The sequence below is a fragment of the Ambystoma mexicanum genome, chromosome 9 (genome assembly GCF_040938575.1).
Source record: "Ambystoma mexicanum isolate Mex_15411 chromosome 9, UKY_AmexF1_1, whole genome shotgun sequence".
NCBI classification, from domain to species: domain Eukaryota; kingdom Metazoa; phylum Chordata; class Amphibia; order Caudata; family Ambystomatidae; genus Ambystoma; species Ambystoma mexicanum.
Genome location: NC_090931.1, coordinates 470545344 through 470571419, shown reverse-complemented (window position 1 = coordinate 470571419; position 26076 = coordinate 470545344). Strand labels below are relative to the sequence as shown.

General features: G+C 48.1%; 1 protein-coding gene across 2 annotated transcripts in view; it reads right to left on the bottom strand.

Moving 5' to 3' along the window:
• Positions 1–26076, bottom strand: part of NLK (nemo like kinase) — a 1539426-nt gene that overhangs the window by 251457 nt on the left and 1261893 nt on the right. The gene's annotated exons all lie outside the window — the stretch shown is intronic.

The window sequence follows — 26076 nt, the reverse complement described above, 5'->3', positions numbered from 1 at the left end:
CCAGCACAACACCCAGCAGCTCAATTAAGAGTAGCCTTGTGGGTCGATCGCAGAGACTAAATCCTCCAAAAAGGGGGCGTAACTAGGACAAGTGACTACTGCATGGTTGGAGGGAGTAGTTGGGAAGGGGTAGTGGGGGTGTGGGTGTTGGGGTATTGGGGGTAGGAGTAATAGGGGAGGGGGTGTGGGGTCAGTTTAACAGGATAGCAGTGTTAGGTTAGAAATGCACAAATGTACATAGTTAATCCATATTCAATACACCTGGTGTCGCAAAAATGACATGACTGGACATTGCTTCTTGAGTGTGTGTCTATTTAATCATGTACAGTGTCCAGTGCCCAGTGCCGTGTTCTTTACAGTCCATCAAATGTAGTGGTCATTTAAATCTTGCTGTGTTGCACGTCCATCATTGACATTGTGGCGCAGAGGAATTTCAGCATCTTCCTCATCCTCAGGTAGTATCATGTCCATGTCAGGGGGGAAGGGGATGTTTCGCCGGATGCACTTGTTGTGTGGCATGGCACATACTAGTACAATTCTGCCCACCTTCTGAGGGCCGTAAATGAGGGCCCCCCGACCTGCTGAGGCAGCGGAACCGAGCCTTCAAGAGGCCAACTGTCTGCTCGATGGTGACACGAGTGCGTGCATTTGCATGGTTGTAGGCCTATTCGTGCCTGTTGTGTGGTTGCCTGATGGCATCCCCTGCATGGGAGCAAGAGAAAGGGTACTTGTGATTAATCTGGTCATTCCGTGCTAGCACTAGCTGTACAGTGTTCATATTGAAATGCTACTAAGCACAGGGATTAATAAATATACATGGCATGTGTCATTCTGTATAAACCCAGTAGTGTACTTAGGGCTGATCCATGGAAGCGAGGGGGGAGGGGTTGCAGTTGCTGTCACATAGCCCGTTGAATGTGAACCTGCACTCTCAAGTACAACAGACCACAATGGTGTCAGATTTCATTGATGTGTTACCAATGCAAATGGACTGTGCATATACAGTGGCAACTCACACAGATGCCTGATTTGATTAATTTAATACAGCTGTATCCCCAGTATGCATTCTACATATACAGATCTCCATGTATACATCCATCAACGCCTTCCCCCATATGACTAGGTCAGATAGCAATTGGTGGTATCTTTCACGGGTGAAGGGTTGTGTTACTTTAATACAGCATGGTGGAACGAAGCTACATTGGATGTGTCCCGCACCTCACAATCATATCTTGGTTGTAGTCAATAATATTCATATCTTAAATGTTCATACTTGACCCATTGTACTTGGAGGTGTCCCTTACGGTGTCATGACATGCATACTGATCTGCGGTGTACCTGTGGACTGAGTGCAGTGACTGAATGTGTCTGTGTGGCCGACGGTATTCTCTCTGGCAGGGCAGCAAGACTCGTGAATTGCTTTGCTGAGATCTGTATTTCATGCATTGTCACTACAGATTTCATTGATGTGTTACCAATGCAAATGGACTGTGCATATACAGTGGCAACTCACACATATGCCTGATTTGATTAATTTAATACAGCTGTATCCCCAGTATGCATTCTACATATACAGATCTCCATGTATACATCCATCAACGCCTTCCCCCATATGACTAGGTCAGATAGCAATTGGTGGTATCTTTCACGGGTGAAGGGTTGTGTTACTTTAATACGGCTGGGTGCGTGTCAGCATGGTGGAACGAAGCTACATTGGATGTGTCCCGCACCTCACAATCATATCTTGGTTGTAGTCAATAATATTCATATCTTAAATGTTCATACTTGACCCATTGTACTTGGAGGTGTCCCTTACGGTGACATGACATGCATACTGATCTGCGGTGTACCTGTGGACTGAGTGCAGTGACTGAATGTGTCTGTGTGGCCGACGGTATTCTCTCTGGCAGGGCAGCAAGACTCGTGAATTGCTTTGCTGAGATCTGTATTTCATGCATTGTCACTACAGAGTGGTGCATTGTGGTACATGCGGTTCATGTTTTGTGATGTTCTTGATACATGTGCTGGTGTGTGCACTGTATTTGTTGATTGCATGTAGACACGGATGTGAAGGACTTACCCATCTCCATGCATTAGTTGTGTTGCACATTCTGTTTCATTTACGATGGTCACAGTTGAAGGCACGCAGTACGCTGTGTGTGGTGTAGATCCATTACATTTGTGTGGTTTCATGTTGTGCTGGTTGGGAATGATGAGGTTGCTAGGTGTAGTTCCTCATCTGACTTAGCCTTCTATTGCCCTACCCAGTCCCTCTGAACTTCAATGTATACCTGGTGATGTTTACAGGTTTTTGCAAGAGAGATTATGGATTAATGCATGCAGTGTGCACTTGTGCTCATCAGGCATGCAATCCTATGCTATGATATATGATATGATATGATAGGTTATTTATAACATGCTTAATACCCAGATGTTTTAAGTCCGGTGTTACGCTCACCTGGTTCCCACGAGGGCGTCGACCGGAACTGGGCCGCTGTTGTTTCCACCAGCGTGACGTGTAGCGCCGAGATTACTAACTGGACTGGCCCGCTCAGCCTAGTTTGTCTGGCTCGCAGGAATATTCTTCTGCAAAGGAGAAGAGGAATTAACCACCCGTGGAATTGAGTTTCAACTCACCTTCCCCACTCCCGTTGTCTTCCCACAGATCACTCTTGATGTCCCCTCCTTAGTCTCACCTGATGGTTTGGAAGGATGAGCTCTCCATCCTGCGTCGACCGCAGGGGCGCGTTGATGACCAGTTACTTCACTGGCGTAGAGGAATTGGTGAGTTCCAGTATTGACTCTAAAGTCCAATTGTTCATAAGAGTTCAAATGTCTGATCTTCACTCTGTCCGATTCCTTGCAGGTTGCCGATTAATCCACTCGAAGATTTCCAAATGGCAATTGGTAAGATTCAGGTAAGTCTATTGTGGTTTTCCCCTTAGGGGCCGGGGTACGGCGACGAAGCAGAGTTGACTGCGCCGACCCGAGATGAGGTGAGTACCCCCCGTGGTAAATCAGGTAAGTCCTTGGGGGTAGCTTGTATAGCCTTAGAGAGTCCCCTTGCTCACCTTGCTGTCTTTGTCTCCTTAGGTGTCGGAGGGCGGCCGCGAGATGGAGAGAGCGTGATGGAATGCTGAAGTACCGCCAAGCAGGTGAGTTCAGCGCGGCGCCGTAGGAATGCGAAGCGATGCTTCAAAGACTTCTGTCTTTCAGCTCCGTGGCACAATGGATCAGGATTCAGGTAAGGATTAAAGTTAAAACTACTGTTCTAACCTTTATCCTTCTTTTCTTCTTGTTTCAGGAGTCCCAGGACTGAAGTGGGCGTGGCTGAAGACTGGAGCTGCTGAAAACACGGTGAGCGTTACGCTGCAGCAAGCAGAATAACGCGAAGCACGTGTGGCTGTCCAGGCGTGGTTTAAATAGCCTTGGAAGAAGATCCAGATAAGTATTCTTCCACAGCCCCACCCAAGTAACAAAATAGTCCCTTCAGTAAAATAGTCCCTCCTAAGCCTCATTTGGCTTGAGTCTTCATGCAGCATGGTCTGCCTCAGGTGAGTATGCAGCATGGTCTGCTTCAGGTAAGTTATCAATAATGAGCCTGGCGCCCATGGCGCCAGGACTGACTTTATCTTTATGAGCCTGGCGCCATAGGCGCCAGGACTGCACCCAAACAGCCCCTAACTGGGGCTTTTGGGCATGCTCCAAGTGGCATGATGCCTGCTTCCGGGGCTGTTGGACCTGGTCTGGTCTTCCGGGGGCAGGCATCATGACACCCGGACCCGGGGATCGAACCTGTGTTGCTCAGCGTCGTCTTGCTTCCATGGCGAGCATGTTGCCGCTGAGCTATCCTCCCGAGACAAGCCTCATCGCCCTGTGATCAAACTCACCCAGCAGACAGGTTGCCTCTGCTGGTAACTGCCCCCCCACCCATATTCAATGCCCCTCATGGCCCACCCAGCAGACAGGTTACCTATGCTGGTAACTGCCCCCCCATTCAACGCACCTCATGACCCACCCAGCAGACAGGTTGCCTATGCTGGTAACTGCCCCCCCAACCCCCATTCAACACCCCTCGCTGCCCCTGTGGTTACACTCACCAAACAGCCAGGTACGATGTCCAGCGTGTCGTTCCATGTAGCGGGGCAGCGTGAAGTTGCGCAGCACCATGGCAACATGTGTGGAGCCAGGGAATCTTGCACAGCAATGCGTGATTATTTTGCGTGCATCGCACACCATCTGTACATTCAGGGAATGGTACAGCTTCCTGTTGCGGTACACTACCTCCAGAGCATGCCGGACAACCAGCTCCACATATGTACATTCGAGCGCACCTATTACATTTGGCATGCCTGCAAGTTCATTGAATGCTATTTTGGTTACATTCACCTCCTCCGCAGTCCGTGGTAAGCTAATGTGGTCGCGCGCGTGGGACAGGAATGCAACTAGCACCTGGTTCAGCACACGGAAGAAACAGGGTTGGGAGATTCCATGCAGCTGCCTCACTGTGTGCTGATAAGTGCCTGTGGCAAGGAAGTGTAGCACACTCAATACCTTCAGCAAGGGGGAGATGGCTGTCTGAATGTTGATTAGGCTCACCAGGTCATCATGTATGAGGTCCACTATTGTGGTGATAGTGTCCTTGTCCAGCCAGTACAGGGTGTGGATCTGAGCGGGTGTTAGGTTGAATGGGCTGGCCCTTCGGCAAGGGATTGGTGGCTGCCTGTGGGGTAAAACTGTGACCATTGGCAACAGAAATGGAACTGAAGTGATCTCATGTGCAGCCTTGCCTCCAGTACCACTAAGATACAGGAGGCCATGAGGCCCAGAAGGTGCAGAAAGGCAGAAGCCGAGGCTTGTTCCTGGGATTGAAGGACATTGACCATCCGAATGATGTTTGCCACTCGGTCCTCGGGCAGGAAAGCTCTGCCCAGGAGAGTGTCTAAGACTCTTCCGATACATTGGAGGGACTAGGACGGGAAGACCTGAGACTTTTTGAAATTCAGGGAAGAGACCAGGCTGTGCAATAGAGTGCATGTGCTCCAACACTTAATCTGAAGAGCGTGCTTGGACAAGCTAGCGATCCAGGTAGGGAACAACATGAATGTCCTCCCTCCAGAGGCAAGCCACCATCACTGCTAGCAGCTTGGGGAAAATACTGGAAGCTGAAGAAAGACCAAACAGCTGGACTCTGAACTGGTATTGATATTGGCTCCTCCAGGAACCTTAAGTACTTCCTGTGTTTCTGATGAAACGGCAGATGGAAGTAGACATCCTGAAGGTCCAATGATACCAACAAGTCCTGCAGATCGAGGGCTTGCTGGATCTGGGCTAGTGTAACCATCTTAAACTTGTCCTTGTGCCAGAAAATGTGTAACAGCATCAGATCCAGAATTGGACACATGGCCTCATCCTTCTTCAGCACCAGAAAATAGGTGGAGCACCAACCCTTCACTCCTTCTGAGTGCAGTACCAGTTCTATCACGCTCTTCTAAAGAAGCTGACAGACCTCCTTCAAGAGGATGGGATCCAGAGGCAACGTTCTGGTATAAGGTCTGTGGTCCTGAAAACACTGCATGAAAGGGAGACAGTAACCCTGTTGAATAACCTGCAAGGCCCAATCGTTGGATGTGGACTTGACCAATTATGTGCTAGAAAGGGAAAGGTTTGGCCCCTTGAGCTGCTGAAGGGATGGTGGCTGCCGCTGGTCCTCCGCTGCGGACACTTCTAGATCTGCCCTTTGGGAAGGCTCTGCCCTGAAGATGCAGAGGGCTGCTGCACAGCTAGGCCCAAAGACTTTGCTGTGGACTTTGAGAGAAACCTGAAGTGTACTCTCACATCTACTCCCCAGGAATCTTCTGTTCTGGTCTGGTGGCCAGGGAATGGCCATCGCTTTTGGATCCCAACCCTGGGGGTGGACAAGCGAGGGAGGATCACCTGAGTGGAAGGTCCTTGGGGATTGGAGAGAGAGAGTGCCTGAAGGCAAGACATGGTATCCCCGCCCCTTCCTGATATTGACCTACCCTCATCTCCCTTAGACTTTATGGGCTATTGCCAATCTCATCCCATCTTCCCCTGCAGTTCTCCTTTAAGTACTGGGAGGAAGAAGAAACAACTAGGAGTAGTGCACAGTTTCTATTATAAACACCACTCTGGTATAGAGACGAAGAAGCGTGGTATGGAGCCATGTACTAGTAAAGATCAGGCATATCACACTAATAGGCTTAAGCAGGGTCAGCTAATTGAGTATACCTCGTTTCACCTTCAGCCTGGAACAGTATAAAAGCTAGAGATCAGAAGCACATGGGGGATGCAGTTGCAGAAGGAACAGAGAAGGTTGCCGTGCTGCGAAGAGAGAAGCCAAAATGCTGAGACATCGACTGAGATCCTGAGAGTTTTGCCAACGTGACTGTGGAGGACTGAGAAGCCTTGCCAGGCAAGGCATACAGCACGAGGCACTTCCAGGGAGCAGAGGCGGAGTCAAGCACGAAGGCCAGCATATGCAGAGTGGAGCACCCGTGAACAGGCAGTTCCTGCTTGGGGAGAAGCCATCAAACAGAGCTGCAGAGACCTGGGAAGTGTCTGGGAGACATTAGGAATGCCAGAGCGCTCTAAGGGACCATGGAAATGGTAACGGTCCATTAGAAGGAATATAAATTAACACTTATTGAATACCAAATTAAGTGAAGAGTGTTATTTAACACATGCACAACTAACTTAAAACTGCATTTATTGAATGCAGAGTCAAATGAAAGGTGCTATTAAAGTTGGCACAGCTTAAAACTACATTTATTGGAAATCGAATCAAATGAAAGGTTGTATCCTGATAAATACAATGCAACATTACATTTATTGAATAATGGGTGACAGAAAAGTCGTGGTTTCAGTGAAACCAAGTGAATGCTGCAATTCTAAAAAAAATAACAAAAAGAAAGTTGTTACTTGATCAGATTATGAAATGCTAAATACTGCATCAACATTCTAGGACAATCAAGTGTATCAAGTAACCCACTGCCAGAAAAACACCTTAAGAATAATGTGCAAGACATAAGGACATTGAAGAGTTGTCTTGAATATTACTGAACAACGGCCTTTGGGCAAAACCTATGGTTATGTGACCCGTAGTGGGTGAACCGTGTGGTCTGACAACTGCACCTAGACCAGAAGCCACTAAATATTGGAAAAGCAGCAAATAAGTGTAGAAGGGAGTCCCAAGATCACAGTGTTGTATGCATTTGGTTACATTTGAACTTGTGGAAGGGAAACCCAATGCCTCCCTTTTGACTGTGAATCTACAAAAGGTAACTTCAGACAGAATGTGCCAACCTCTTTGAACTTTGAAATAAAGTTACATTGAACTGTATTGAACTGGAACACTTCTATTTGGTTGAGAACATTTCCCCACAAGATGTTGTAGTTGTGAAGACAAGCATAGGTTCTGACACAGACAGACCATCCTGAACATTAATAAAGTTCTGTTTAGAAATATATATCTGTTGTCTGTGTCATCTCTCTTGATACCATGCCTGTCTCACAACTTTGATGCCGAACATTTCTGGAGGTGTCATCAGCCGTTTTCCCAAACAGATTTTGGCCATCAAAGGGCATGTCCAGAAGCTTAGCCTGGACATCATGCGCGACACCAGACCTTCTCATCCACATGTGGTGCCTGAGCACCACACTTGTGGCCATGGACCTGTCCACACAGTCAGTCATGCCCAGAGCAGATTGCAAAATCTGGCAGAAAGCTTCCCTGTCATCTTTCACCATCGACAGGAAGTCGCCCCTCATCTCTCACTCAGGAATATGCTCAGCCGCATTCGCTACAGCGGACCATAGACCAAAAGAGAATTTTGCCAAGGTGCAAGAAGCATTCACAGCACAAAGGAGAAGGCCTCCTGACGCAAACACCTTCTTCCCTAAAAAAGGCCACTTTTCATGTCAGGTAGAAGGCAAGGGAAAGAGGAAGATGTCATAGTGGCATTCACAATTTAAACCATCAAGCTCTCTGCGGAGGCATGAGTGGACTGATAAACTGGGTCAGAGGGAGCCGAGTGATTTTTCCTGGCCAGCTGTTGAAGTCGAAACTGCCTTCTCTCATACATCCGGTATAGAGGCTTCGATTGCCACACTGAAGGACAATAGTATTTCCTCCGTGGGACCCTCGTCCAGTATGTCTGTTAATTAAAATTGAATTTTTAACCTGGACGGCTCTGAGAGACCCAGGGTCTCAGCCACCTTTGCTATCTACTTGAAACGAGGCCCATCGCTTACTGGGGGTAGGGACTAGAAGAATATTCAGCTCAGGGAAGGTGTCTAGGCCACTAGCCTCTTGGAGGTCAGAGGCCAGCCCCCTGGACATTCTACTCACCCTCTATACAGAATATCTACTGAGAAGTCCTTCGCCTTTGTGAAGAGCAAGGGTTCCAACCCAAAGGGTATCTGTCACCCATCCTTATCGTAGATATCACACATCTTCGACATACAGGGTATAATTGGAAAAGGAGCATACTCCTAAGATTTTCTGGTGCCTGTGGCGCCGATCAGTGCTGATGACGTTGAGGATGATGTCGAGAAGGAGTCAGGCAGAGGGGAATTTCTTCCCTCTTCTTAGCCAGGCCCGAGCCCCTAAGTGCATCTATCCCCAGAGGGTACCCTGCTGGACACAGTAGATGCAGTGGGTTCAGTCGGCGCCAGAGACGCCGAGGCCAAAGCAGCTGCCGCATTGGCAAAGATGTCAAGCATCTTCTGTCAAAATTGTTCCGATTCCTCCATGGTGCAGGATTGGTTATGAAAAGACATCTAATCTGGCCCTGGAGAACCTTTGGATCAGTGGCCTTTACTCTTGGAGGAGAAAGAATGCAGGTGCGAAGATCCACTCAGGGAGCAGGATCTCTTGAGGCGCTTCTTTTTCTTCTCTTTTTACTTACGTGGAGTGAACCTCTACTCGGAACACGCTTCGTGCCGTGAGACCTAGGAACAAGACCGTGCAATATCACCCTTTGCCTTTTGGAAGAAGGTAAAAAGTTTTGCTGCCTGTTCCCGGAGGGCCTTCGGATGCATGAACCAACACGACTCGCAACCCTGGGTGTCGTGCTCCTTGTCCAAGCAGTAGAAACAAATCTGGTGTGGATGGGAAACGGATATCCGCCGGCCTCAGTCTGCACACGGTTTGAACCCTGAGGCCTTCGCAGGTTTGGGCATGGCAAAAACCAATTTGAAAACTGGAAGAGTGTGTTCCTGAAGCGAACAGAGTGCGTGGAAAAAAGGAACTGAGTTCACGGGGCATGGCGCCTCAATATATACTTGCCCCGACATCATGTCTGCCGCAGAGTATGTAGAATTAACGAACTGAGCCAACGGAGAGCCGCACTGCGCCCCATGGCAGCAGAAAGGTTTCCGAGGAGCAGCTATGCTGTGGATAGGATATCATAGATGAGGAATCCGCGGGAGGAAGGAATCCATTGGAATGATATTGTAATCCATACCAGAATATAGCATCTGGCTAATTTCTTCCTGATCATGGATTTTAGTTATCCGGTTCACTTTAAAGATTATAATGCCCTTACCACCAAGAAGGGATTTCTCAACCGTGATATGGTTCCCTTATCACCCTGTTAGGGTTAGCAACTTTACCACTATTTGTAAGGGAGTTGGCCCAGCAAGCCTAGTAGCGCTTTTGAGGATTCTCAAAAGTATTCAACTCCTGGGACCTTCCGCAGGCTTGTTCCACAGAACACTGGTCCTCGACACCAGCCACTATAAGATTCTTTTCAGCTATTTTGCCCACTACCACCTTCCAAGTCCAAGGCACCGTCTGCTTCTCCCATAGTCTATCTGGCTTCCTTTTCACCAGCTCTGCTCTCCAATACTTTCCCTTCAAGGGTCCTGCAAATCCCACCATCTCTCCTTTTACACCTTTTAGATGCCTTGCTCCTTTCCACCCTCTAGTAAGCCCACCATTTAAGTATATGTTTGGGACTCTCACACTGATCATGCCATCTCTGTCAATTGTATTTGCTCCTCTGGCTGGGAGTCCATGGCTCTGTTGAGCTTCAAAAGGCCTTGCGGCCATCTTCCTGACAAGCGGATGTCAACGACCACTCATATGGTCAGTGTGTTGCTGCTTTTGAACCATCGACTCCACTACCAGACACATGTCTGCTTCCACTGCCTGACATCATATCTCACTTCAACATTCTGCAGATGTCAGCTCCTCATTATGATGCTATGGGTTTGATTGCTTTTTTGGTGTTGCATGGGAAAACACAAGATGAAAGTGCATCCAGGAGGGCTTACCTGGGCCACAAATGTATCATGGGATGAAGGATAGTTCAAGAGAAGATCCAGAAAGTCCCAAGAAATTCTAAAATGCACTATACAACGAAAGCTACAAAAAGGTGATGAATAGTGACACCGAGTAAAGGATAGATTTCATGGTAAAAGGAAGGTGAAGGGAAAGTTACTTACGGCGGTAATATTCTTTCTATAGATTTTCTTCCCACAGATTCCTCTTCTGGGTAGATATCCTCCAGTGGCAGTTCTTGGAAAATCTCGAAAGGGGCATAGTGCAGCTCGACAACATCTGGTCATGGCTTCAGCAGTGATACTTATAGTATGCAATATGCCCTCCAATCCCCTACCTCACTTCCCTTCTTTTTTCCCCATGCCCAGCAGTTGATGAAATAAACTTCCATAGTAAGAAAAAGAAATGTGTGAAATAAGTTGGAAACAAACAAAACATCTTTACAAAGAAATTCTGTAATGACTGACAAATAAGAAAACAGGGAAAGTTGGGCGAAGATGAGAAATCTGTGGGAAAAGAATCCATTGAAAGATTATTACCGTTAAGTAATTTTCCCTTCAATGCATCCTCCCACAGAGTACTCATCTGGGTAGACTCCCAGAGTTGTAAGTGAGAAGGAAGTGGGCTGATAGTATTATAACAGAACGTTTTGTAAATCTGGCCTTCCAAAGCCGGCATCTCTTCCTCTAGACAGATTCAAGTTGTAATGTTTTGTGAAAGTATAGATGGACGTCCAAGTGGCAGTCTGTCAGATGACCTCCACTGGCACCACCCTTGGCAGAGAAGAAGAGTGAGCCTTCCCCCACACCTCATGGAATGGGCCCAGAGACCCAAGGGCACCTCCATCTCCAACTATTCGTAATACTCCATTATGTATAGGATGATCCAGCGAGAAAGGGTCCGTTTTGTCACCACATGGCCCAACCTTGCCCACAAAAACGCAACAAACAGCTGGTCTTCCCTGAGAAAGACCGCTGTTCTGGCCACATAATATCTCAAAGCCTGTTTTGCGTCCAGTCTACAGAGCCTCTCCTCCATCTTGGATGGGTGAGGTTGTGGAAAAAACACTGGCACTCGATATTCTGAGAAATATGATATTCCAAAAGCAATATTCTGCAAAAGGTTCAGGCATTTAAAACATATTTTTTATTTGTATTCATTTTTCAATACAAAAAGACTAAAAGAACCAAAATAAAAATAAAAGCATACATTTTTGATCAAAAATCACTTTTCACCAAAAGGCTGACTTTTAAGGTAATTTTCTCCTTACAAAATTGAAGAAACAGGACCTTGCGCGACACGCCTGCAACTTACTTACATGTATGACAGATGTAATAGCCTTCAAAAATTCTGACATCAAAAAAGAGAAGTCTGGTCAAAGCGAAGGGAGCTGCCATCAAGAAAAATAACTAAGAGAAGATTCCAAGCGGGGACTATAGACTGAACAGAGGAACCACTTGCCAGCACCTTAAGGAATTGGGCAACCACATAGACTGAACAGAAAGAATATTGATCTAGCAGTCTCTTAAACAGAGAAAGGAAAGCCAGGTACCCTTTAACCGTGCCTACCTGGACATCCTGCATGGCGAGGTATAGCAAAAACTCTGAATGGAAGTTTGTGCTACAAACATTTATTAAATAAAACCAGGGTTGGTAGAAGACCTAACTTGCCCTATGCTAAGGTAGGATTTCCCTACCGAAACAAAACTAAGGATGGTCTGTGTCTGGAAGTTCAAAGTAAACGTCTAGCTGTGTTTAAACCCTATACTTTCCCTCACATCTATTTGTATACAATGTACAGGGATGTCAGCATCAAAATAATGAGTGTTCAAATAATAGTTCAGAGCTTCTCCAGGATCATGGCTTATCAAAGACTATCTTCTCCAAGGTTCAAAATAGTTCACAATGGCCATGGGTTCCATTCCCCCACGTTTCAAGATAGTTCAGAATGCAAAGGGGTTCCCTTCCTTAAGGTTTCAAGTCTTTCAACTTCTCAAAACACAACTCCTGGGAATATGTCCTAGCACTTCTGGTTTGGTTATCGTTCACCAATTTCACAACTTATCATTCCTTAGTTTCCGTTCACAAAACAACTCCTTGTTTCAATCACAAGCTTCTTGGCAGGAATTCTCAGTGGCTTTTCTGCAGGTGGGTGTACTCGGTCTAGGCGCAGTTGTTGGACCACATGGTCCACCCAATACAGGTCACGCAACCAAAACACCTTCTTTGCCTCTTTTCCTTTGTGTGCACATTGCCACTGTTTGAGCTCTACAGTGGTGCTTGGTTTATTTTTTATTTCACATCCCCATGATGGTTTTACCATTGAACATTTTGCCACCATTCACTGATGCAGTTTCATGTGCTTCTATGGGCCTCATTGCAAGTTTGCCGGTAGCCTTGCTGGTAAAACCGGCAGGCTGCCTCCAAACTTGCGAATTATTTTGGCGCCTGCGAATGGGCAATTACCGAGTCATTCCGGCCCTGCCGGACCCGGTAATTGCCTATTCGCGGGCGCCAGAATGAAATGCTCCACATTCCCATTTAAGCCCCATCGGGCACAATGGGAATGGGGAGGACGACATGCTCTGCTCGCGGGTGCCGGTACGCCCGCCAGGCCAGTCCTGGCAGACGGGAAGGCATCCGCAAGCAGAACTCGCAGTATGGCGGTCCGGTAACTACAGTACCAGCAAGCTTACCGGTACCGTAGTTACTGGACCGGCAAACTTACAATGAGGCCCTATGTCTCTTGCCAATGCTTGTTCTCTCAAATTACATAGTTCCTCTATAGATGCTTCTGTGGCTCGTGCCACTGCTTGTTCTCTCAAATTACACAGTTCCTTTTCCACGTCCACAAAACTGCTTTCATTCAGATCGGCATTCCACAGTACTTGCTTTAAGTCAGAGCAATATTCAAAAGTGCGTGCTTTCATTTAAATCAGTATTCAAAAGTGTTTGCTTTTCATTCGAATCAGGATTCATTACAGTTTCAGAGGTCGGACACGCTCCGCCTGCCACCCCTGTGTCCCCTTTCGTAGGTTGACTCGCCGATCGGTGCTTACGCTGCTCCAGCAAGGCTTACGGCCGCCTAAGCTCTCTCTCTCTCTCTCTCTCTCTCATGTGGCGCCTCCATCGGTCTCCTCAGCGGTTCTACGTGGCTTCGCTCCTGGCCCCGATTCTTCTCTCGGAAGCTTCGACTGGTCACCTCGGCTTCCTTTACATGGTCTGCCACAGGCCTCCAGCATCCTTCAGTATCGATTCCCGCTGCATACACTCTGCATCATCCCGGGGTTCTTGAGCACTCCGCCTGTCACACCGCCTTCCAGGAGAGGTCTCCGCTCTTGCAGTCTGTAGTACTGCTTTCACAGCTGACCCCCTTATCCTTGTTCTTCCTGTTTTTAAACCTCCCGCCAGGATGATTGGTCCAAAAAGAACAAGACTACTCACTGCCGGCTTGGGAGTCCCACATTGCTCTTGCTTGCCTCCTCCTCGTCCAAGTACCAAACTGGTGTGTGTATGCGAGTGCGTCAATAAAAGGAGGATGTATGTTCTGGTTTGGCTGGGCAAATTGGGAATTGTCAGAAACCAAAGGGTCTCTCACCCACTAGTCGATGGGGATCTCTCTCTCAGGTGGTCAGGCCACCTCCATCCCCTTTGGATCCAGACCCTGGTGGTGGACCAGTGCGGGAGGATCACCTGGGTGAGGGGGGTTAGGCCACCGATGGTAAGACACGGTATTCCTCACTTTCCCGTACCCATGACCCCTCCTATTTCAATAAGATTCTCCGATGTCACAACTCCCCCTTCCCACTTTTCTACACAAACACTGGGTCAAGGAAGAGGGCGACTGAGAGTAACAAGGATAACTCTTACACATCTCATTGGACATGTCCCGTTAATCAGTCAGGTACTTGACTTTAAGTGCATACATCTGATACCAATTAGCTCTCCTCAGACAGATAAAAGGCGGAACAGAGACACACTCTGGGCAAGGTGGAACACTAGTAATAGCAGAACTTCCAGGGTGAAGGCGGCCCTACTGGAACAGAGCAACTGATCGAGGGATGAGAGCAACAGGTGGAAAATCCTAAGAGTTCCCTGCCAGAGGTTGTTGCCTCCTAAAGGCCATGAAAGACACGTGGAAGATGCCATGCCAAATCCCAAACAAGAAGGCTGCATTATGTTTAAAGGATGACAGTGACCATCCCTTGTGAACGGCAGAGTTGTGGAGGCGGGGCCAAGCCTGTGGTACTAACCTTGACTCATGAATTGAAAAACTGTAAAGACAAGAAAGAAATGCACACAGCCAGTGAAAGACTGGTGTGTGTTAAGGGGAGATTAAAGTTGCAACATTATATCGCACAATTAAAGGCTGCACGCGTATGGATGAGACTCAAAGACAGACCTGTGAATTAACTTTGAAGCAAAGATAGCTGTAAAACCAGCGATACTGAGTAATGAGTGGTCTGGTGAAAGGAAGTAGCCCACTCGAAAGTCTCTGTGAAAGGTGAAATGTTTGTAGCAATAAAGTGAATAAACTGTAAAACTGGAAAGGATCAAAATTAACCCTGAGAAAAGGGCAGAGCAAAAAGGTGAATGTTGAACTTTGGTACTTATGAAAGTGAACTACCCAGACCAAGAAGCACTGGGGAAAATAACACAAGAGTATAAATTGGAAGGAAAGTCAAATCGATCTTGTGAAGGTCTGTTGTAAAAGCCACGCACATTCGAAAGTCTTCGACATCAAGAAGCGGTCCGATCCCGACTGAGGGAGACCGGAGTGTAAAAAGTTAGGGCAAGGGAACCCCTAAAGGATGTGAATTGAGCTTGGGGATGGGAACACCTGCAAGTGCTGTCAACTTTTGCTTTGATAGGTCTGAGGCCGACTGAGGGGACCGATGTGAGCTTTTGCTTTAAGAGGTCCGAGCCCGAAAGAGGGGGACCGGCGTGATTTCTTTGTTGAATTTTGTTGAATTTTGTTTTGAAAGCTGGAAAGACCAACTTTAATGTGGAAGTACAGACGGGCCTCGATCCACATTCTGTACTGCCTTTGTGTTAAAAACCTGAGCCAGAGTGTGTCATCCTGCCTACGGGGAGCACCTTGCTGTGTAACGTGGGGAGGAGAGCTGACTCAGTCATGTTTATTCTTTATATTTGATTTTCCTTTGCATATATAGGGCCTCATTAGGAGTGTGCCGGTCCGATAACAATGGTGCCGGTAAGCAGGAGTTCTGTGAGCAGCTGCCGTCCCGCCCGCTAGGTCAGACTTGGCAGACGGGATGGCAGCCGCTCACAGACTTTGATGGAGGCCCACGGTGCCGGTGCTTTTCGTCCTCCCCATTCCCATTAGGTCCTACGCCTGGCTTCATGGATCGCCAGGGCTGTAATGCCCCAGTGATTCCGTAAAGCCAGGCGCCAGAAAAAAACCACAACTCCTGTGGCAGCCTGCCGTTTTTACCAGCACGGCTACCACCGGAGTTGTAATGAGGCCCATATTCTCCTTTACACACATTTTGCACAAGGGATAGGGCAGGCATTAGGTTTTGTTAGCATAGGCCATTTTGATTTGACAGACTCAAATAGGACTGTTTTATTTATGATAAGATGGTAGAGACTACTCCCATCCTAGTTATAGGGCAAAGTAGGAGTTTTTCTGAACCCAGAAACTTCAATAAAGGTTTTTACAAATAGTACCTTTTGTGTCAGTGTCATACTTGTGATGCCATGCCTCCCTTACAGAATGGACTGGCAATAGCCTATTAAGGCTTGGGGGATGGCTGATCCGTTATGAAAGGTAAATGGTGGATTACGTGTCTCACACAGGGGTGTCTCACCTCCCCTTCCCTCCCCAAGTGTCCTCCACCAGGTAGTCCTCCCTCACATATCCACCCTTAGGGTCAGGATCTGGTAGCTTAGGCCTTTCCCTGCCACTTGGGGGAGGATATGTTGGGGAAAGAATTGGGGACACCCTCAGATTCCTCACTAAGCATAGATGGACCTTGTAGAGGGCCTGCGTGCTGCCAGCAACCCCGCCAAAGGAATCATCTAACATGTCCCTACCATCATACCTAAGACTCTTAATAGCCACACAAGGAGAGTGAGAGCCTCTGGGTTCAAATATAGCACCAACTTTCCGAATGGAACAAGTCATCAGCCCTCCGAGGAAAGCGGCAAGGTGGGCAAGTGACCAGCTCCAGAAGATCTGGGTACCATGTTCTCCTCGCCCAATCTGGGGCAATTAAGATCACGGAAGTTTGAAACTTCCTCAACCTCCTGAGAACCAATTGGATGACTGGAATCGGGAGAAACACAGTGTAGGTCGAAAATCCACTCCACCGGAAAAGCATCTTACAGAGCAGCACTTGGGTGCTAATTCCCTCGAGCAGAATAATTTGCATTTCAAGTTGCCTCTTGGTGCAAACAAGTCCACTGTCGGCGTTCTGCAAAAGTGGAAGATAACTGAAATTACTATGGCCAAATCTCCCATTCATGGGAGACAGACCATGCCTGCTACGGGAAATCGCCAACACGTTAACCTCCCCCGCTAGATGGACTGCAGAGATCACAATTATGCTCTCCAACTCCCAGAACCAAAGCTACATGGCTGCCCTGCATAGGCGTAAGGACCACCACCCCTCTCGTTGACCTAGTGCATACTCACAATGTTGTGTGTTTAAATTTGGACATTCTTCCTCCGAAGGGATATCGAAAAAGCCATCATTGACAGGCTGACAACTCACACCTCCAACAGGCAGATGTACAATCAGCACACTACCTCAAAGCACGCTCACCTGCAGATCCCCTCAGTGATCAGCCCAGCCTTTCAGGCATGAGTCTGTGGCAAACTGGGTTCCCCGCCATCAAATTTTCCCGGTCATGCCACCACAACACAGCATTGGTCACTGCCCTTGAAACACTGGAGACATCCGTCATCTCACCGGAAAACTACAACCATTAACAGCGGAACAGTGTGAGAAACCTGAAGGTGTCTCTCTAGCTACTCCCCGGGGATCTGCTAGGACACGCCCATCGCTACTGCATACAGTTCCCGGGGGTGGACCAGTGAGGGAGGATCACCGGGATGGAGGGTCCTTGGGGAGTGGGAGACTGACGGGTGAGACACGGTATCCCCCTTCTTTAAACACATTTTCCCCATCCTACCACGTAGTATATTCTAAACCACTGCCCCCCTTTTCCCAAACGATCACTTTCGCACAACACGAAAGACAACAGACTAACATCAGAGCGGTTTACCTGACGTGTCCCAATACAAGGGTCAGGCAAAGTAAGGCAATTGACCAGAATCACATACACATGACAGCTCTTTCCCTTCCCCACAGGGATAAAAGGTGGAGCACAAGAGCACAGGAAGAGCAAGGCAGACTTCACAACGTGAGAGCTAATTCAGCACGGCAGTTCAAGAGGAGGAGAAAGACAGTGCATAACGAGGGGGGTGACAAGGAGAGAAGTTACCTTGCCCTATCCGACGAAAGCCAGTCAATCCGCCACAGAAGGAAACATAAAACCACAAACAATAGCCAGCGTGTGTTGCAGCAAATGTCTACGGTACTGTTACGCTCACCTGGCTCGCACAGGGGCGTCGATCGGACCCCGACAGCTACGACCTCCTCCAACGTGAAGCGTAGTGCAGAGATGACAGACTGGACTGGACCGCCTAATCACGTCTGCTTGACCCGTAGAAATATTCTCCTTATGTTTGTAAATGATGAGCTCTCCATCCTGCTTGGAATGCAGTGGCGCGTAGATACCAGTTACTTCACTGGTTTGAGGGCGTTGGAAGAGTTCCGGATGAATATTGACTCCGAGGTTCCAGGCGAGAACCCGTAAGTATAAAGTTCAAAGAGTTCAATATGTCCGATGTTCACTCTTGTACATTCCTTTCTTGTGTTGCAGCTGGGTCCAAGGGAAGATTGTCTTGTGGCAGCTGATGGTGTTGAGGTAAGAGTCTGTATTACCCAACACTGTCCGGCAAAAGATGTGTGTGTTTAAATTGCTGGTTTCTCTCTCCTTACAGGTGCGGCGTAAGAAGTTGCGGTTTGTTACAGAATAATGCCTCCGGTTGTTAATCAGGTAAGTCTATGGTGGAGAGGTTGTATTTGTTGGCTCTCTCGGCTCACCTTATGTTTCTTTTGTCCCCTAGATGGTGGAATTCGGCAGAGAAAATGATGGAGGCTGCGCAGGATCGAAAAATGCTGTGAAGACTGGTGAGTATGGCGCGGCGCTGCAGCTGGCGATGCGACACGTGTAGAATAATGTCCTTTTCAAGTTCGAAGACGTGATGGATCCGGAATTCAGGTAAGGATTGAAATAATATCTGTTTTCTAACCTTTCCTTCTTCTTTCTTCTATTGCTAGGAGCTCTGGATTCGAGACGGGCGTGGCTGAAGACTGGATGCTGACTGCAGGCACAGTGAGCATTACGCTGCTGGATGCAGAATAACACGAAGCATGTGCTGCTGTTCGGGCGTGGTTTAAATAGCCTCCAAAGTAGTTCCAGGTAAGAAGTCCCTAGAACCACACCCGAGTAAAAAATAGTCCCTGTAGAAAAATAGTCCCATCCAGGCCTCACGTTGGCTTGGATTCATTTGCAGCATGGTCTGCATGAGGTAAGTAAAGTCTATGAGCCTGGCGCCTATGGCGCCAGGACTGATTTCTATTATGAACCTGGCGCCTAAGGCGCCAGGACTGAACCCAGACAACCCCCAGCGGGGCTGCTGGGGTTTTATTAAATACCTGGATGCCTGCTCCCGGGGCTGATGGGCTTGATCCGGATGCCCGGGGGTAGGCATCATGACAGGTACGCAAGACCCTCCTGCACTGATAACCAAGCTGGGGAAGGGCGCTAGTCTTGGCGGTACCAACCTTGACTCCAAGGATAAAGAAAAGCAAGAGGTTCATCACAGCAGTTGAGTCGAGCGGAGAATCGATAGGAAACTGAACTGTGCTGAACGAAAAGTATCCAACGGCTAATTTGAACTTTGAAAGGCTTAAAGATATGATTGAGGAAAGAGTGGGAAAACCAGCAACAGAGGAGGCTGGCACCACATGGGTGCTCAAGCAGCAAACTCTGGGCGATTAGCTGCTGGTAGAAACCAGAAGTCCTTGGGAAGAGGCGAAAGAGGTCAAAGTGGTCTTGTAACATCCTCTGTACCGTCGGAAGTCTTTGACCGACAGATGATTGTGAAGCTAAGGGAAATTAATCCTGCTTGGTGAAATGAGCGCATGAATAGTGTGTTGTAAAAGTTACCCAGAGTGAAGCAGGAGGAGGGAGGCTGACATTTCAAAATGGTCTGAGCCCGAAAGAGGGAGATCCTGGGGTTAAGCCATCACCCAAAGTATACATGAAGCAGACTTTGTGTTTGTTTGTTGTATACATCAGGCCTCGAAGGCAAGAGGCTTTTTTTTTTTTAAAAGAGACTTAACTATCGAGGAACCCGATACAGAACTGTCGGCTCGTGCTTGGAAAGCTGAAGTGTGGTCTGTGCTCAGGATATCCACTTTGTCCCGTCCTTAAAACGTTGGGAAGGGAGAACCCTGGCAATCACATCCTGACACTTCTTTCTTTATTGAAAACCCTATCCCACACTCTTTCTGTAATTAGTTGTAAGGATTTGGCAACAGTTTTCTTTTTTTTAGTGTAGGCTTTCTATTTTGACATGCGACGCCACTAGGACTGCCTTATTTTTCATTTGATGGTTGGAACTTGCTCCCGTCTTAGATTTAGGTTTAGATTAGGCATTTTTCCACCCTGCATTCATTGTTCAATAAAGACCCTTGAACTGTGATCACTTGTGCCTGTCTTTACTGTTGCCACCATGAGTTCCTTACAATAGCCACAGTAGGGAATGCATTCTGAGCTTGGCCTCTGGCACCAGAAAAATGCAGGGGTCCATTAGAGCCAGGAGACCGAGAAAGGCAGAGGCTGGTAGCTTGTTTGAGTACTGAAACAGCTTGACCATTTGACCAATGCTAGTGACTTTCGTTGATGGGGAGGAAGCCTTCCCCAGGACTTCCCTGATAAACTGGAGCCTCTGTGTAGGTGTTGTGAGTGATTTCTGGAAATTTCAGGAGAAGGCCATGCTATCAAGCAGCGAGCAAGTGTCAGCCAGGTGTCTCGATATTTGCTCTAGAGAGACATACTCCGTCCCTTCTGAGATGGGCTGCCAGTACTGCCAACAGCTTGGTAAACACCCCGAGTGCAAAGGCCAATCCTAAAGGGAAGCACTTTAAACTAGAAATGTGTGTTCCCGATTATGAACCTCAGAAATCTTTTGTGCTTCTGATGAATTGGCACATGGAAGTAGGTGCCCTGTAGTTCAGCAACACAAACCAGTCCTACCTTTTCAGTGCCTTGACAATTTCTTGCAATGTCACCATTCTGAATCTGTCCGTCATCAGAAACCTGTTCAAACTTGTGCCTGTCTTTACTGTTGCCACCATGAGTTCCTTACAATAGCCACAGTAGGGAATGCATTCTGAGCTTGGCCTCTGGCACCAGAAAAATGCAGGGGTCCATTAGAGCCAGGAGACCGAGAAAGGCAGAGGCTGGTAGCTTGTTTGAGTACTGAAACAGCTTGACCATTTGACCAATGCTAGTGACTTTCGTTGATGGGGAGGAAGCCTTCCCCAGGACTTCCCTGATAAACTGGAGCCTCTGTGTAGGTGTTGTGAGTGATTTCTGGAAATTTCAGGAGAAGGCCATGCTATCAAGCAGCGAGCAAGTGTCAGCCAGGTGTCTCGATATTTGCTCTAGAGAGACATACTCCGTCCCTTCTGAGATGGGCTGCCAGTACTGCCAACAGCTTGGTAAACACCCCGAGTGCAAAGGCCAATCCTAAAGGGAAGCACTTTAAACTAGAAATGTGTGTTCCCGATTATGAACCTCAGAAATCTTTTGTGCTTCTGATGAATTGGCACATGGAAGTAGGTGCCCTGTAGTTCAGCAACACAAACCAGTCCTACCTTTTCAGTGCCTTGACAATTTCTTGCAATGTCACCATTCTGAATCTGTCCGTCATCAGAAACCTGTTCAAACCTCTGAGGTCAGGATGGGATGAAGACCTCTCCTCTTCTTGGGTACCAAGAAATCACAAGAGTACCAACCCAATCCTCTCTCAGAGCCAGGACCTCTTCCACAGCTCCTTTTGCCAACAAAAAGGTGAACTAGCAACGGAAAACAGTAAACCTCGGTCGACCAACTGGTGCACGCAAGCGTCAGAGATGATCTTCCGCCACCTGTTATAGTGCTAGATTCTTCTCCCAACCAGTGTAGCATGGGGGAAACCCGAAAGAGGTTTTAAGGTGGGAGCCGCGACCACCAAAGTCGAAGCTGCCCAACTTGTTGCCGCTGCCATCCCCTTGCCAGGCATGAGGATCTCTTGTTACAGTTTAGTCTGTGGCAAGCGTACCTTCCTCACAAATGGGGTGTAACTGCGAAAACCCTGCCTCTTGACCCAAAAGTAAAGGAGGAGGATGATGGGACGGACTGCTGGACCGCCTGTCTAAAGGTTTAGTCATGATTTTTTACTCCTTATATTTTTTCAAAGACTCATCAGCTTCGGGCCCAAAAATAATGCTCTCCATCGAAAACCATGTCCAAGGCCCTCATTACATGTTTACCGCCAGGATACAGGCAAATGGTATTACTGTTACCGGCACCTGCGCTGGCGGTATTACCGACAGATTACACGATAAGTACGGACTCCATGGGGGGAATGCCTGTATTACCGGCAGCGGTACAAGTAATACCAGCTGTTTTTTGCCGGTGGGGTGCCTGATAAACCTCCAGCTTTTAGCTAGAGGTAAAACATGCCAACAACCGGCAAACTTATAGTTTGCCGGTACGGAATAGTGCAGGTAAACATCAGTACCAGTAATTTAATACCAGATAGGCAAACTTATAATGATGCCCCTGAAGTCTTGTCTAGCACTCTGGGGAAAGTACTGATGATCAGAGTTGAGCAGCCTTGAAGAGAACCACTGACATTCCCATGGACTCCCCAACGCAATCTGCAATATCCAAAACATGCCCAAGAACCATCTATAACCTCTCCCTCAGGTAAATGTGCTGACGCCTCCAACGCCACACCATACAACAATGAGTACTCCAGAAGAGCACAGGAGGCATTCACCGCCTACAGCACCATGCTACCAGTTTTTCAATGGCTTGGGTGTGCAGAAAGAAAGCATGGGCAACCCGTGTGGGCTTAAATTTCTTGGTGAGCTCCGTTTTGACTGCCGGCATTGCACATGGTTGCTGCTACAATGCCGTAATGGATCTGCAATGGGTTTATCAAATGAGGGTGCCACCTTTGACTGCCAACCCTTGTCATGGATATCTGTCAGTTCATAAATTGCTGCATCTCGATGTCGGGGACGTGGGGGTTCCAAACCCTCTTGAATTGTGAAGGCCCGAGTCCAATTGTAGGGGCTCTGCCTGGTCCATCAGAAAACTGGCACAGGGTTAAGCTCTGTCCCGGTGAGCGCTTTAAAGCAGAAGGGAACAGCGTCACCCTTCTCATCTGAAATCGTGTGCATCAAATGAAATACTCAGCCCTGCTCGCTGGGGCGTGAAGCGGAATGGTCGAAGCAAAAAACATGGCTTCAATGGTTGACATTGACGCACTGGTGACCCCGGGAGGTAACGGTCCATCTTGAAGAAACTTATCTTCTTCGGTTTTGAAGAAGCTGAGCTTGAGGGTGTGCGACCCACCACCAATACCTTCTTACATGTTCTCTAGTGTGCTGTAATTGGCAAAACCGCTGATGATGTCAAGGCTGAAGAAGTACCAGTCGTGGCCTTGGCGAACAAACTAAGCATTTGTTGCTTGAATTCCTCCCATAATGCCCCCTTGAATGCATATGACTTACCTGTCTTGGTTGACAGGTCTTTACTGTCTCATCTGTGTCTACACTTCTTTTTCTTTTGGGAAGATAAAGAATAGGAGTGATGGGGCTCACTGCAAGAGTGGCATCTCTTCTTCAATGTTGTATGTTGTCTGCACTACCTTTCGTCCTTCTCCAAGGTCGGCTCTTCAGCGTCAACTTCTGAAGACTTAGCGTCCAAACGGGCTGGCGACTTTGGCGGGGGCCATCCTAACTACAACTTTGCAGAGAGTTCTCTTAAGGTATTTGGGTTCATTGACTGAAACAAGCTGCATTGCTCCATGCCATGGTCTACTCTCAGACACCACACACAGATGTTGTGTGGGTCAGGGAAGGATATCCTGGACCTGGAGCTGCAGTCGTGGCAGCATTTAAACCTGATGGTTTGGGGCACGACAAAGTGGTGTATGAAAAAAGCTGGATGTTGTGTTCCAACAGTGTGCTGAGCATGTGGAAAAAAGAAAGGGCAATAAGGGGGTTCTAACATCATGTTCGGAGCTGATGAGTGCGATGCTGGAAATGCATCGATGGGACTGGGCCTCCCTATCCTTGTCCTTTACTGCTTTTTATCGTGTGTTCTGTCGTGTTTTCCACGCAGGAGTTCATGAGGGACTCCTGGCGGTGCAGCTCTCTCTTTTGGTTTGGTGTACAGACCCATGGGATACCCTTATGCCACCCATGGGTGGGGGTACAACCCTATGCCCCTAGTGTATGTTTTGGGCATCTGTGTGTGGCCCACAGAGCAGGGTATGGGTTGGTGGCAGCTGCATGCTGAATTTGACAGGTGCTCTGAGTATCCTCCATTTTGGGATACCAAGGCCCTGCCATTGGAATCAGTTGATTCCTGATAGGAAACAAGATGGCCCCCGTGGCCTCTTGCTTTCTATTGCCTGTTACCTTGTTTTCCCAAAGTCCTGGGAAGCCCCGACTCTATCCCTTCCCCCTGACCGGCTGTTGGGTGGAAGTTCCATATATGGTGGGGTTGTCAAGTCCAGGCCAGACTGGCTGGAGCATTCCCAGTGACTATGTTGTGGGTACACCCTGTGGGTGGGACCTGGGTGAATGGAGTGCGTGACGAATATGCATTCTGTGTTGTGGGTGTCTAGTATTTGGTGTTTGACACAATGACTGAGACAGCCCTGCCCGTAACTGGTATGAATGCAGTGTGGAGTGTTGAATGGCTCGGTACTTGTCCCAATACACATAACTTGTTGTGAGTGTCTGGAGAGAAGTGAATGGCCTGAATGCACTATGCACCGGATTGGCTGCCTGCCGGCATGAATGCCCTTCTGACTGATTGGTTGCCTGAGTGTGACCCAGCAGAATGAATGGGAGATTGTGTTCAGAAGCTGAAGTCCACTACGACGAGTAACTGGAGTAACCTGAAGCTTGACCTTGAAGCCCTGCTGGACGAGAAGAATTGCTGTTGCCCTCCTTCACAATCTGAAAGCTGCTGTATCTCCAAGGACTGACCCAGAGAGGACCAGGCAAGGCGCCCTCTTCCCGAGCTACGAGGGACCATTGTGCACCAGCTGATCTTTGCCAAAGCTCCCTGGTAGACAGACCTACGACAGGGTGCCGACCGGAGGCGGGGACTGCTGCGGGTTCCCAAAGGGAAGCGCACGGACTGTTGTCCGCCACTGTCGATGACCACCGTCGCCGACTGGAGCCGGTGTGCTCCCGTTTGCCTAAAAACTTCATTTGATCCACAGACGCTCCCGTCTGCATCGCCGCCTGCTTTATCCCGCTGGAGAAGGCCCGCCGAGGAGCATCCGCCGGTGGGTTTCCCGCCACCTAAAGACCACAGAGACGCCGACGACTCGAAGTCCTTGCTGGGCCACAGTCTTCATCATCTCTTTGCGGTCCACAACTATCATCACCGAGGTGCCCCGCACGCCTCTTCCTTGCAGGACGCCAACGATCTGTCGTCGACGAGCACTGCTAGGAACGAAGCTGCCACTTCACCGCCGTAGACCACCCTGTTCTCAGTCGGACGTTCGACGACCCGTGACTCCTGCCTTAAAGGGAGGGCACTCAAGAAGGGCCATCAATTTTCCATCGACGAACGCTACAATTCCAGGTACACTGGGGCTGTAGAACTATTGTACAGGGAAATAAGACTCATAGAACAATATATGGACTGGGCTTGTGATACATCTTTGCTTTACAGGTTACCCAGGTGGGGGGATCTCCACACAGAACTGTGTCTAGTGGTACAGGGCCAGAATTCTGCCAATTGTTTAACCATCTTGCTTTCCTTCCTCTCTCTACTGCTGGTTTCCTCGTTATTGATCTGTGTGACATTTTGACAGTATAGTTGATGCACTTTAATGAGATCTGATAATATTTGTGGTACCCCTGTAGAACTGTATATATTTACCATTGTTGATTTTCTGAGCACAAAGTGAGTTATTGTGATAGTGTTCATAACCTTGAATATTAATCATATAAAGACTGTGTTTTAACTAATACAGTGTGTGGACATTCCTTTGTGGGGGCTTGGGGACTACACTGTACTTAAGAACCAGTCTGCATCACCTCCTGAGAAGCTAGGCCTTGATTGCTCGACCATAGCTACCGAATAGAGAATCTTGGCTGGGGTCCTCCGTGTCTCTCCTCTACCATATAGAGAGCAGAAGTACAGACACCGCCCTCCAGTCTTTACAATGAGTGCTGAATCCAAGGCGCATGACAGCAGAGGAGATATTGTTGAGCCATGCTAAGCCCCCTGTCAAGATTTTCTGAGAACAGCCGGTGTTAGAGGACATCTATCAAGATGAGGAATCTCTGGGAGGATCCATTGCAATAGTCCTTGTTGAAAACCTTTCCAAGTAATTGAATGGTTGATAAGATCTGTCACAGCATCTG